At 32.3% G+C, this 13788-nt stretch overlaps 1 pseudogene; it reads left to right on the forward strand.

The window, feature by feature from the left end:
* The first annotated feature begins 8507 nt into the window (after positions 1 to 8507).
* On the forward strand, positions 8508 to 9479 carry LOC101973698 (heterogeneous nuclear ribonucleoprotein D-like pseudogene; annotated as a pseudogene).
* Positions 9480 to 13788: the final 4309 nt, after the last annotated feature.

Consider the following 13788-nt stretch of genomic DNA (forward strand, 5'->3'; position numbering starts at 1 on the left):
CAACTAGAGACATGAAAAAATTGTGCTCTATATTTGTACTATAAATTGAAACATATTCTGTTGTCATGTATAATAAATTAGAATAAATAAATAAATTTTAAAAAAGGGTCATGTCACTTTTAAGTCATAATTGAATTGGACAGACTTCCTTTCTACTTTATATATATTTTATGATGCCAGAAAGATTCATATGTGCATTAGAAAATGTATTGAGTTTTCTTTCTTGTATGGTTTCTGCACCAAGATTACCAATACCTACAAACCCCTGTAACAGCTCTGTATTTTGACATTTCTGAGAAGGGCTAATTATTGAGCCCTCCACAAAAGAACAGTTACATATTACATGAAATAAAATGCTAGAACTAAAATTAACTAATAGGTAACCAACAAATTTTTAAACTTTATCTATATTATTTGTTAAATCATTCATATTGATTGAAAATTGTTGGCAATGAGAACAATCATTCAACATCTTGAGTATTTTAAGACATGTAATGCAAATTTGTTAATTATCACTAATCATGTAATTTATATAAAATGTAAATTGGAAACTTAAACACTGATAATAAACTGTTCAATGTGCATATACAAACAATAAAGACAAACTAAAGAACACATATTTATTACTTTTTTGGTAGTTTGTTTGAGGACTGGTATGTATTTGATCTTTCCTTTGACTAGAATGAAAGTATACAAGAAGATCAGAGCACTCACTAATTTATCAATAAAGCAGAAGATAAATAATCAGGGGAACCTGTTTTGTTGTTGTTGTTGTTTGTTTGTTTTGTGTGTATGTGTGTGTGTGTGTGTGTGTGTGTGTCTGTTTTTATAAATTTTACAAAAGGCCTATGGAGAATTAGACTATTAAAAACATAATGTTTAAAAATAAAATGAAAACAACTAATTGATTTTTAAATTTTAAAGAACATCAACAATGTGTGATTGTGTGAGTCCCTACTTAATGGTGTGTAAGAACTAGTTTTAACTGCTGGCAATATCTTAAACTTGTAAGATCATTTTTATAGCTGGACATCATTCATAGTGAAAGGATTCACATCACAAAAAATCAGTAATGACTAGTCATCAGGACTTTCTTTTATCTTCCACTCCCACCCAGACTGTTTATCAGAACCCTACAGCCCAAACCCTTCCTTTGTCTCTTTGACTCAGCAGCCAGTTACCTGGAAGAGACAGAAAAGATCTTGGTGCCCTTTTCTAAATTTGAAAACAAGAGCTATTCAGAACCTCGAAGGCATCATAAATGCAAGTTGAATATGTTTTTTTCTTTCTTATCCTTGTGTAAATCCTAGTGTAAACTCTGGGCTACTTCAGTATAAAACTTGACTAGATGAACTATGCTTAGAATCCTTTTACACCCTTTTCTTTTAGGTATAATCTGTACTCTATAAATGTACACAATTTGTCTGTTTGTTTTTATTCTGGAATAAATTAAGTATATTCATCATTATTTGACGGTAACATGATTGGTTAGAAAACCTTTAAAATCTATGTATTTTAAAAATTAATATGTAAATGTAATAATGATGCAGAAAATAAAGCCAATATTCAAAAATTAGTCTTGTATAGAGTTAAGCACTGAAGATTTGGAGTGATATCATTTCAAATAATGTAAAAATATTAATACAAATATTACATTATGTATATTTTTTAATGGTACTGGGGATTGAATGCCAGGATGCTTTACGATTGAGTTAAATCCCCTTTTAATGTATTTATTTTTTTATCTTGTGGGATGGGGTCTCCCTAAGTTGCTTAGGGCCTTCCTAAATTGCTGAGGCTGGCCTTGAACTTCCAATCTTCCTGTCTCAGCCTCCCAATTCATTGGGATTACAGGCATGCACCATTGTACCTGGCCAAACAACTGGGAAGTTTTATATCTCTAAGCTATAATTATCATTAAGAAAACATAATATAGGCAATATAAAGGTGTCAAATTATGATATATATGATGAATATATATCATAATATATATATATATTCATTTAAGCAGATAATTCTTAAATAACTAATTTATAAAATGTGATCAGAAATTAGCCAATCAACAGCATCTTTTTTCTACCCATGTGGAAAGCATTAAAACATTTTGTCAGTTTGCAAGCACAAATTTCAAGCCAGAATTATAGTAAAACATAGAGTCCTAAATAGTACACAGAAATTTTAAACCATAAATTTTCATGTGAGAATCTAAGATACAGGTAACAAAATTTTGTTGTGACAAAATTTTGATTGGTAACTGCGTACATTCTTATCATATTCTATGTTGCCTAACATATAAAAATTATTTAAATTTCTCCAGAAGTTTTCTTTGTTTAGGAATGCCTGGATTATTTCAAATTGCAGATCAACTATTATAAGCTCTGTTAATTATTCTTATATGAAAACTTTGTGGGCAAGCCCTTTTCTTCTTCCTTTCATTTATTTATTTTTATTTTTTTGTTCATTAAGTTGGACTACAGAATGATCTATTTTAGATCATCAGAAATGAAGGCTTTGCTCCACAACTTGATTGGGTCCTACAGTTGAGAGAAAGGAAAAAATCAGTGATAAGCTTCTAAAGTTATTACCTTAGAAAATCAATTATCTGCTGTGAGGTAACAACAGTGAGCAGCTTTCTGGAAAGATGAGAGAGAAAAGCAGTGGGAGAGGATTAATGGAGCAGTTAGCACAGTATTGATTAGGCCTCAAACTAGCAAATTTAAGTCTGGATCTTGCTAAAAAGGAGCAAAAGTCAATTTACTCAAATAATAGTTTAATAACTATTTGATGGGAAAAACTTTCAGACATGGCAACGTATTATATGGTAGAGGACCAATATGCTGGATAAATCAAACACACAAGGACATATACACACACTGACAAGGAATATGAATGACAGATATTTCAATGGCCTCATTTAACTTCATTTCTCATATTTTTGTCTTCACTTGACAGCATGCTAAACATCAGATCAAATATTAGCAAATAATATCATTTATTTATTTGGGGGGAAGCAAAAACAGTGCAACACGGACCAAGAAACAATAACCCATACAAGTTATAAGGTAGTAAGATTTTTAGAAGTATGCTAGGTAGCTTATTTCCAGGGAAATATCGTAAATAAACTTTTAAAACACTGCAATAGTTTAGCATTGACTAACATTTTATTCTAGTTTAAAATTTCTAACAATCTTACATTGGAGGGAGTTTTATGGTTTTTAATTGATTATCATTGGTCAAAATATGAAGAATGATACTAGCAGATTGTGGTGGTGCACACCTGTAATGCCAGTGGCTGGGGAGGCTGAGGCAGGAGAACCATGAATTTAAAGCCAATCTTAGCAGTTTAGCAAGGCCCTAAGCAACTGAGCAAGACCTTGTCTAAATAAAATATACCAAAGGGCTGGGTATGTGCTTCAGTGGTTGAGTGTCCCTTGATACAATCTCTGGTTTCAGAAAAAAAAAATGATGTTAAAAACATAATATAATAGTATTACTTCTGTAAGTCCTTAAATTATTAAAACTAAAATGAAATGATTAAACAAAGTTAATGTATGTGTGTGTATGCTTTGTGAGATACTATTTGCATTATATGTGACAGAAAAACTTGGTATAACTAAATAAGTAAAATAATTTGAAATAAATAAAATAAAGTAAGATATATACACATACATAATAGACTATTTTTTGGTATTCTGAACTGTTTTGAGGGTCATGTGAAGTTACTAGGGTTATACATTGAAATACCTCAAAAAAGGCTTGAAATTATTAATCTCTTAAGTAATGTGTTAGGATCACATGAGAGGACTGTAGTCCATTTTGGTTTACATGTGTATAGACATAATAGTTTTCAAAATTATAAAATGTTTTATTGTGTTTTTTTTTCCTTAGGGGATATTGATCTATAACTTATTTTCTTTTTAACCTTTATGTTCTTTGAAAGAAGCTTCGCTTTTAAAATCACACTCCCATGACCTGAAGACAATAAGAAAGAAAAATAATTGTCAAGTTTGATTGAAGGCAAATAGTTGCATTTCATATTACACCATTTTGGGACCTGTATAGATATGGTATTTATTTTAAAATAATATAGTGCTACTGATAGTTATGTGTCAGTTTGATAAATGAGTAGTATAGAACTTCTTTGCCTTCTAGCATTTTACTTTGACTTATTTTTATTTGGGATTTCTTTGCCAATCAATAATTTTCACTATAACATTTTAGTTTACGCATTATCAAGTAAAAATAAAAACTAAAGCCACATGGACAGATATACAGTGAAGAGTTAGTTCTATGTTCACATTTGTGATTGCAGAACTTAAAAACAAATTTCCATTGAATATTTGAACTTCTTTATTAATAAAGTGGTAAAGCTCTATATAAACTGGTACTGTGATTAAGAGTCATACCAGAAACACTAACAGTTTAGAGGGATTTTTTTTTTTAATGAACATGCTCTATAAGAATCCAATAAGCAGAAAATGTAGTTATGTAATTGCAAATCAAGGAAGGAAGAGTTAGAAGAGGTATATTTATGTGTTTATAAATACATATAATGTATTGACTACTGACTAGAATATTTTTCATTTTTCCCTTGGCATTAAATTGGTATCATAAAAATATACTAATGGCATATTCTTAAATAAATCATTATTGAGTAGAATAAAAATAATATAGAGTATTTTTGTAGTGTTTGTATTAAGTGATTTTAAGTATTCAAATAAATTAATCACCTTGACCCACAGTTAATTCAGTTACTTAATAAAGCTGAGTTATATTGTTGTTTTATCTGGTTTAATCACCAATTACAGTATAGTTAATTTCCATTTCATTTATTTACCCTGTAAATTTACCAAGCATCAAGATGAATTAATAAGTGAAAAACAAAATGTAAAGAAATAGTAATTATTAAATGTTTTAATATGAGGTATTGACTCTTTTTAATAATTCAACAGAAATAAAACCATGAAAAATGGAAAGAATTCTGAATGAAATCAGAATTAAACATATAATACAATGAAAAGTATAGAAAAATTCAATATATTTTTAAATATTTGCAATTAAATAAATATTAATATTAAATATTCATAATTCAGATCTATTATATTTTTAAATGAAATGGGTAAAATAATCACACACAAAATATTTCTCTGGGGCTGGGATTGTGGCTCAGTGGTAGAGCACTTGCCTAGTACATGCAGGACCCAGGTTCGATTCTCAGCACCACATAAAAATAAAGGCATTTTGTTGTGTCCAACTAAAAAAAAAGAAAATATTTCTAGTAATTCTCAAATCACATTTACAAGCTGAAGCCTTTTATTTTCTTCTTATATTTGTTGTCTGTCTACTCAACTACTGTGTTTTCATGAGTCTATAGGTAAAATAGTGTTTGATGTTTTTATTACAGATTTTTTACAAAATATGTCACGTGATTACACTCATATTAAGCTCAATGTAAACTGTAGGAATTGAAAATGAAACATTCCTATAGTAATGTTCACTTAGGGAATAATTTTAAAGAATATAAAAGCTAATTTGTTTTGTCTTCCAGGATTAGAAAGTTTGGAAATAGTAAATAAAGTGTGATGGCCAGTGTGGCCAAAGTAGCAGATTCTGGTGAGGAGTCATGGGAGGTCAGAAGAAATAAGACTCATGTGCAGATCTTGAAGATAAAGCTGGGATCCAGTGGAGCTCGGCTCTCTGATGAAGAAGCAAGTCTAAAGAATTTCACCAGCAATCTTTATTATATATGTCTCATGAATCAGATTAGGAACTATGCAAGCATTATTCTTTGTATTAATGAAAGCTACAGAGTTAGCAACAGTATGCAGCTATTTCCTAAGGTGCAATCTATAGTTGCAATGTGCAAAGTTAGTAGCATTGTGTAGCTCTTAAGAAAGTTCATTGTTTAAAGTTGCTAATTTGCAGGCAAGTTCAGGAGCAGTGGAACTGGTGAAACATTGTGGTTGTCTTAGCAAGGAAGTTCCTTCATTCCCAGGAGCTGTGTGCCTGAGAGCAGAGTTGAAGCTGATAAGACTCTGCAACAGAGCCTCCCTATGGAGGGCATTAACCTAGCAACCAGACATCCTGTATCTTTGCACAGAAATTTTCCCAGTAACCAAGCATGCCATAGCCACGAAGTCATCAGGGACCCCAATTTCAGACACTGGTCTCCCAATCACTGTCACTGCTCTACACATAAAAGAATAAATGTGAGAGAATGTGAGAGTGGTATGTTAAAGTAGAGGGGCTGCAATATGAAACTGAATTTTAAACAGAAATTTAAACAGAATGAGAGCAAAGTAATGGTAAAGAAATGAAGTATAAGTCCCATGAAAAAGCTGAAATGAAATGTTTTTAATGGCATGCTGCCTGTTATCCAGAGCTTTCCATTATGAGGATTGAATGTTAGATGGTATATGAGCAAATATTTCCTTTTTAGTATTTGGGGTGGTCTGGAAATCTAATTTAGAACTGAAAACATCCTTTTCAATTGAATATATCTGTATAATTACGTCTATCAAACAGATAAAAAGCAAAACGGTTTTTGTTAATGGAGGTTTGGGCCCATATTCCCATGTACTTAGTCTCACCACTTATTCATTCAATCATGTCTGGGTATCTGAAAAATAGGCTAAATGTATTCCATTAAGACAGATGGCTGGCCAAGATAATCTAATGAGTTTCCTATATTTGTAGCTATTTCTCCATGTCAGCAACAATATGACAGCATAGAAATGTTTCATTTCTGTAAGGTTTTCACTATTTTTTTAATTGATTGAAATGCTTAGGAAGAGAAAAGAGTTAAACATGAGTTATTTAAAAGGAAAATTTTATTCTTTTCCCAATCTTTATTATATATGTCTAACAATAGGCTAACAATTGAGTTTGACAAGTATGCATGTGTTAAATTATAATGGGACCTTCACAGATGCTCTATTAATGGACCATCTATGAACACCAGGCTTTTTGCAGTTTGAGAGAATAAAATAAAATACACACACAACACAATTCAGAGTTGCATGAAGTGTCAAAACAGAGATTCACATTTAGACATTTTCTGAGAGTTTCTCAAAGTTGTAACTATCAGGATGTTAATTAGAGATGCATACTAGGTGATTCATTTTATTCTTGTTGTTGTTTTGTAGCAACTGCTATTATAGTCAGTATCTGAGAAATCCTAGAGAAGCTATATATTAAACAAGAGACAAACACACAGCATGTTTACAAAAATAAGAATGACTGCCAAATAATGTATTTCTGTGGCACTTTTACAACTCGTATTCTGCTACATAAATATAAATTATATTAAAAATATTCTCACAAATTAAACAAAAAAAAAGTTTTACTAACTAAATGCTAATTAGTGCTTCAGAAAATGTTTAGGAATTTTGATAAATAAATGTATTTTGATAAAATAAAATTCAATTATTATAAATGAAACCTTTGAAAACTTAATTTTTACTATATAGGGATAAAAAGTAATCAATAATTAAACGTTTGTAACATTCAATAGCTTTAATTTAGCGTATTGGCACACTCACACTCTCATAATCCCAGCAGCTAGGGAAACTGGCAGAAGGATTGGTGAGTTCAAATCCAGCCTCAGCAAAGGCAAGGCACTAAGCAACTCAGTGATATACTATCTCTAAAATAAAAAATATATATATATAAATTTAAAAATACTTTGGACTTGATTTATTCTCTCGAATTAAAAAAAATTAAATTATTTTTGTTTTATTTTTGTGGTGCTAGGGATTGAACCCAGGGGTTCAGGCCTGACTGGAAATCACTCTACTCACTGATCCATGTCTCTAGCCCAAAGTAATATTATCTTTTTTTTTTTTTTTGCAGCACTGGGGAATCAAATCCAGAGCCATGCACATACCAAGCAAATGCTCTACACTTGAGCTATATTCCCAGTCTTGTTCATATCACTTTAATATTTAGGCTCATAATTTACTTTCTATAGAAACTTAGCATCTTTTCTATGAAGTAGGAATGATAGGTTCAAACTATTTCAAGACATATTATTATCTGACCTTAGGAGAAGTCCTTTTCTGTTCATGTCTATTTGGGGTTTTGAATGTCTGCTGTATCTGGTTGTCTGTCTTTCTCAAATCTGGGAAATTATTTGTTATTATTTCACCAAATAGGTTTTCTGTGCCTTTAGCCCGTAATTCTCTCTTGGTATTTCAATCATTTTTAAATTTGATCTTTAATGGTATCCCATAGATCTTATTGTGATAATTGCTTCTCATTACTTTTTTCTTTATTATGGTCTGAATGTAATGATTTATCAGCTTTGTTTTCTAACCTCATATTCTTTCTTCTGTTTGATCTAGTCTATTGGTGAAGCTTTCAACTGAGATTTGTATCTGACTTACTGACATTTTCATTTCCAAAATTTCTGTTTTATTGTTTTTCAAAATCATATTTTCTTTATTGAATTTCTCATTTTATATATGGCATTATTTTCATGAATTCATTAATTGTTTGACCATATTCTCTTGGAATTCATTAATCTATTTCCAAAGGATTTCCTTTTGAATACTTGTTCCAGTATTTTATGTATTGAAATATCTTTGGCATTTTAAATCCAACTCCAAAACCACACACCTCTGCTGCTGTTGCCATGACCAGGACTGCCTGCTAGCACCCCACAGATTACAGCTCTGCCACCATGGAGGACATGAAAGAATATAGCAACATAGAGGAATTCACAGAGGAATCCAAGATCAATGAGAGTAAAAAATCAGCAAGATGATGGTAAAATGTTTATTGGAGACTTGAGCTGGGATAAGAGAAAGAAAGATCTGACTGAATATGTGTCTTGATTTGGAGAAGTTGTAGACTGTATGATTAAAACAGATCCAGTCACTGGAAGATCAAGAGGATTTGGATTTGTGCTTTTCAAAGACGCTGCTAGTGTTGATAAGGTTTTAGAAGTAAAAGAACACACACTGGGTGGCAAATTGATATGCCCCAAAAGGGCCAAAGCTTTAAAAGGGAAAGAACCCTCTAAAAAGATTTTTGTGGGTAGATTGAGCTCAGATACTTCTGAAGAACAAATTAAAGGATATTTTGGAGCCTTTGGAGAGACTGAAAATATTGAACTTCCATAGATACAAAAACAAATGAAAGAAGAGGATTTTATTTTATATCTGTTAGAAAGCAGATATCACTAATTTGGTTCTGGGAAGTGTGAAATCAAAGTTGCACAGCCCAAAGAAGTATATAGACAGCAACAGCAACAACAAAAAGGAGAAAGAGGTGCTATAGCTGTTGGACTAGGTGGTCCTAGAGGTTGTGGCCAAGGTCAACAGAGCACTTACAGCAAGACATCTGGAGGGAGTGGTAAGCACCAAAATAAAAGATGCTAAAGAAACCCATCTTTCAGGACAACATTGAAGTCTGGTCTTCTGTTGATCTAAGGTGATTATTTTGAAAAAGACTTTCTAGTGTACAAGACACAACTATGTCCAAATATGTATAGCCACCCATTAGTTGTCTTTGTTTTTACTTTGTCCTTTGCTATGTGTGTTATGACTCAAAGTGGATTTGTGTTTGAACAAATTGTATTTGTATGATTTAATTTTAAATCTCAAATAAATCCTTCTTTATGTGATTCTTAAATTTAAAAAATATTTTTTAAGATCTTTTTTATAGAATTATTGACTTTAGGAGATGGAAAATTATCTTTTGTTCATATTAAGTTTCTATCCAGAGGTTTGCACATTGATTGGTTGGGATGGATTTCTTCCTCTTTTATATTCAGGCCTTCTTAATAAGTAGCCTTATCTTGCTGATGGGTGTCATGTATCAGTTTGTTGTATGGTGTTGATTTATTTCCAATGGGGCCTTATAGTGCAAACATCCTGTGCCCCTTTAGTTATAAGTTATGGCTACAGTATGTTGTATACTGTATCAGATCCTGAGGGACCTGTTTTTTGTATAAGACCAATAAGAATGGTGCTCCTCTAGTAATCAGGCAGGTGTGGTATAGACTACAAAGTATATATGATATACCATCTTCAATTACTCCTAAAATAGGAATAGAAGCCCTTATTATGTGTTGGGGTTTCAATGGGTACTGTTAGAATTGGCAGATACTTAAAAACAAATCTGATATAGCTGTTCCAATCATGGTAAAGGTTATAAAAAAGCTATAAGTTTATGTATCCAGTTATGTTTAAATAACAGGTTCTTTCAGGTTTAAGCAGAACAGGCTTATGCCTTAAATCTAGGCTTAATTCTGCTCAGGTGAGCTGGAAGTGTAGTTCAGAGGATTTACCCTAAGTGCAAGAGACACTGAGCTTGATCCTCAAGTACTGGGAAAAAGAAAGAAAGGGCAAAATAATTTTAAATTAATAAAAAATAAGAGTAGATAAATAATAAAATGTAAATGAAGAGAAAAATAATGCAAATATTAAAAAAAATTCAGGAAGAAGAAGAGAAAATTCAGTTGAAGAATAAGTAAATATATAATAAGACAATGGTTGGAAAAAACAATGAAAAATGAAAATAAATAATAATAATAGAATGCACAAAGATGAAACAAAAGAGTAAAAATGTCTCCTAGGCAGGGTTCTGGGCATCATTCCTCTTTGGTTCTGGTTGGGATCCTCTAGGGAAGGCTGAGTTGCAGTGCAGCCTGTTTTTAGGCCTCTTAGGTATAAACAAGTAAGTTGAGGTGGAAAGTTGCTGTTTCCCACCATTCTTGATATAATGGGTTAAGAAAAAATGCTAATCATGCCGGATGTGTATTTCCTCCAGAGGGTTTTAGACTGTACGTGTAGACATATGGAAACTTGAGATCTGAAACGAGGCCATCTCATCTACCTGGTTTTAGTGGAGCATGAACTTTGCCCAAGAGGCCTATATTGACTCTAGAGATTTTTTTAGATGTGTACCTGGAGGCATGTCAAATGTTAAGCCAGGACAGATCCTGGAATACCTCCAAGAGTGGAGAAAACAATTAAATCAGTGAGCTTTATGTTGGATGGAATTTGGGGAACTCTGGATCTTGGTAACCTCAATCCTGGTGCCTTCAGATCTGGCCCCTGTTTGAAACAGTATGTAACTATAGCTTTCTGTCACAGAAGGCAAGAGATCAGTGCCACTCTTCCCTCCACTCCTCTTCCTGTTGCAGGCTCTGCTTTCCACAGAAAATACCTGTTGCCAAGCTTGTTCAGATACTGTCACACATCCTGACCATGTGTGTGTGACCACTGTCTACCAGGTCAGTGCAGTGTGTGTCTCACAGACCCTGAGTTGTGATTATGCCAGATACATGATTCCCAGAGCAGTTTAATCCCTAGCAATAAAACACTTCTCAAGATGGCTCCTTTATGTAGCACTCTAGAGGTTCTTTGAGAGATGCAGTAGTTCCTTCTCTAAAATTAGTCTGTTACAGACTTCAGATCATGCATTTACTTAAGCTATGTGTCTATCATATACAGCTTTCTGTACCACACAGTGGCATGTGTTCTTTAAACTCTCAGAAGGGAGAGACACCTTTGCCTACTAAGGAGCTGGGTACCCAGGGCTGGGGTATTACTACATATGCATCATCCAATGTTAGAACTGTAGCTATCAAAGTCTAATATATCTTTAGGTAAGCCTGTAATTGACCAGAATAAAAACATTATGAGGAGATAAAAACATATTATATGGTTGTATATTCTCAATACTACACACTTAAATATGAAATAAATTTTCTATTTTTATTCTTTTGGTCAGCCATGATGGATATAATTGAAATAATGGGCAGTGTTGATGAGACTATGAAATTGCTGAGTGAAGGACATGATCTGTTTCCTGGGAGGATAATAGAGAATATTTGTTTACTTATTTATTTTTGATTGAAGTTCTTTGAAAGCAGAATTTTGGTGACTTGGGAAATTTGTGCTTCTAAAACAGAATTTCAACATGTGTATGTTGAAGCCCAGGATTCACCAATAATACTGAAAAGAAAAAAAAAAGCAAAGACCATCTTACATACACTTACTAACATATATGCCATCTTATATATTACAGTTGGTCATTTATTCACACCTCCAGAAAAGAGCAGAGTTTAGTACCTGGAATGTATGTTGCTCCTGGTAATAAAGTTGACATGAATTGTGATCAATTTCTATAAAAGGCAACACAACAAAGATGACTTGACTTAGGTCAAGTGAGACCAAGATTCTCAACTGCTATACTGAAGTGTATTAGCTCTATATGCCTGATATTAGGGTAGACTACAGATGGAGACAATAGCAAAACAGCATTTGATTTTTTCTGCCTCAGGGAAGAATGCAATAACTTACCTTTATTTAAAAACACAGTGAAGGTAAGAAGCAAGTAAAATTGCCAAAAATAAAATATGAATCCTATGGAAAGAACCAATTTTTGAAAATTATAAGCCTAGCAAGTACATTTATATTTCTGTTTGAAACAACTTGATATGTCACAACATTATAAAAGAAGAGAAAAAAATCCAAGAATTTCTGGCCATGTTTGGAATTATTTGGATTTAAATATAAACAAAAATCTGGGTGGTAAATCAAAGTGTATTATATTTCAATTGCTAACTCATTTTTTTTTGCCATAGATAAAGTTCTCTGCCATTTCATAATAGATCCTCAATACAAAATTTTACCATAATTAAAATTATATCTTTATAACTTTTGAACCATAGTGGACTAGTGTGAGTCTCCAGGAATATGATTAAATTATCTGTTATGATCTGTTAAATATACCATTTTTCACTTAACTTCTTTAACATTTCAAAAACTAATATTGTGCCAATTAATGTTTTATAAACTCTAATTTGTGACAAAGTTATTTCATGAATAAGGTGGTATAAAAATCAAATAAGTAAAGGAATAGTTGATGCTAACAATAATAAATTTGAGAAAACTTCTGGTCCCAGAAGACCTGAAACATTTCATTTATTTTTTATTGCAAATAGTATTGAAACTCCAGAACAAAGTTTGAATGTCCAAGAACTGCCAGAAGGGTGCAACCAGCAATTTCATGAAGTCCAAACCTTATATTTGGAGAAGTAGCATACTTTCCACATAGAAATATGAAGATCACATGATGCATCATGTAAGAAGTGATAGTTCTCTTATGAGATGAGCTAATTATCAGAGTCTACATTACAAACAATAACACTCAGTTGTTCTCCTCACTGTCATAATCTGTGAGGCCACTCTGGGTCATCTGTCTTGTTCATTCAGATAAGAATATTAATTAAGAATCGGACTTTTAAGTGCCTAGGAATGCTATAAATCCATGAAGCTATATGTGGTCACTTCTGTGCCAGATAAGAAGTAGGGGATCAATTTTGACAGTTTTCTTGATTTCATTAGCCAGTCTTTTAAGTAAGTATTATCCTTTGTGCTTTGTCATTTTTGAACTGTAAGGACACATCTTTCTTCCCAGAGTGCTGCATTTTCTGCTTGCAGCTGGTATGAATAAACAAAGGAATCAATGGCCTTGTGTAGTAAATTTGATCAAAAGCAACTCTTATCTTTGATGAATAACTTTGTAAGAGGAGTTAAGAATAGGAACAAACTGGATTAAAGCTGCATGTGTATACAAGTATCAAATGGATTTGAAGACTTTTTTATATTCTTATAACTATAAGTCATGAGAATAAAAAGTGGGAGTTCTGTGTACTTCTGATGGCTGACTGAGCCATAAGGATATGGTTTAACTGCCATTAGAAATTAGATGGAATTTTGAATATGGATAGGCTGGCATGTACTCTAATTATCATGTTCCTAGTTTGGGGGACAC

Source organism: Ictidomys tridecemlineatus, chromosome 9, assembly GCF_052094955.1.
Source record: "Ictidomys tridecemlineatus isolate mIctTri1 chromosome 9, mIctTri1.hap1, whole genome shotgun sequence".
Taxonomy (NCBI): Eukaryota; Metazoa; Chordata; class Mammalia; order Rodentia; family Sciuridae; genus Ictidomys; species Ictidomys tridecemlineatus.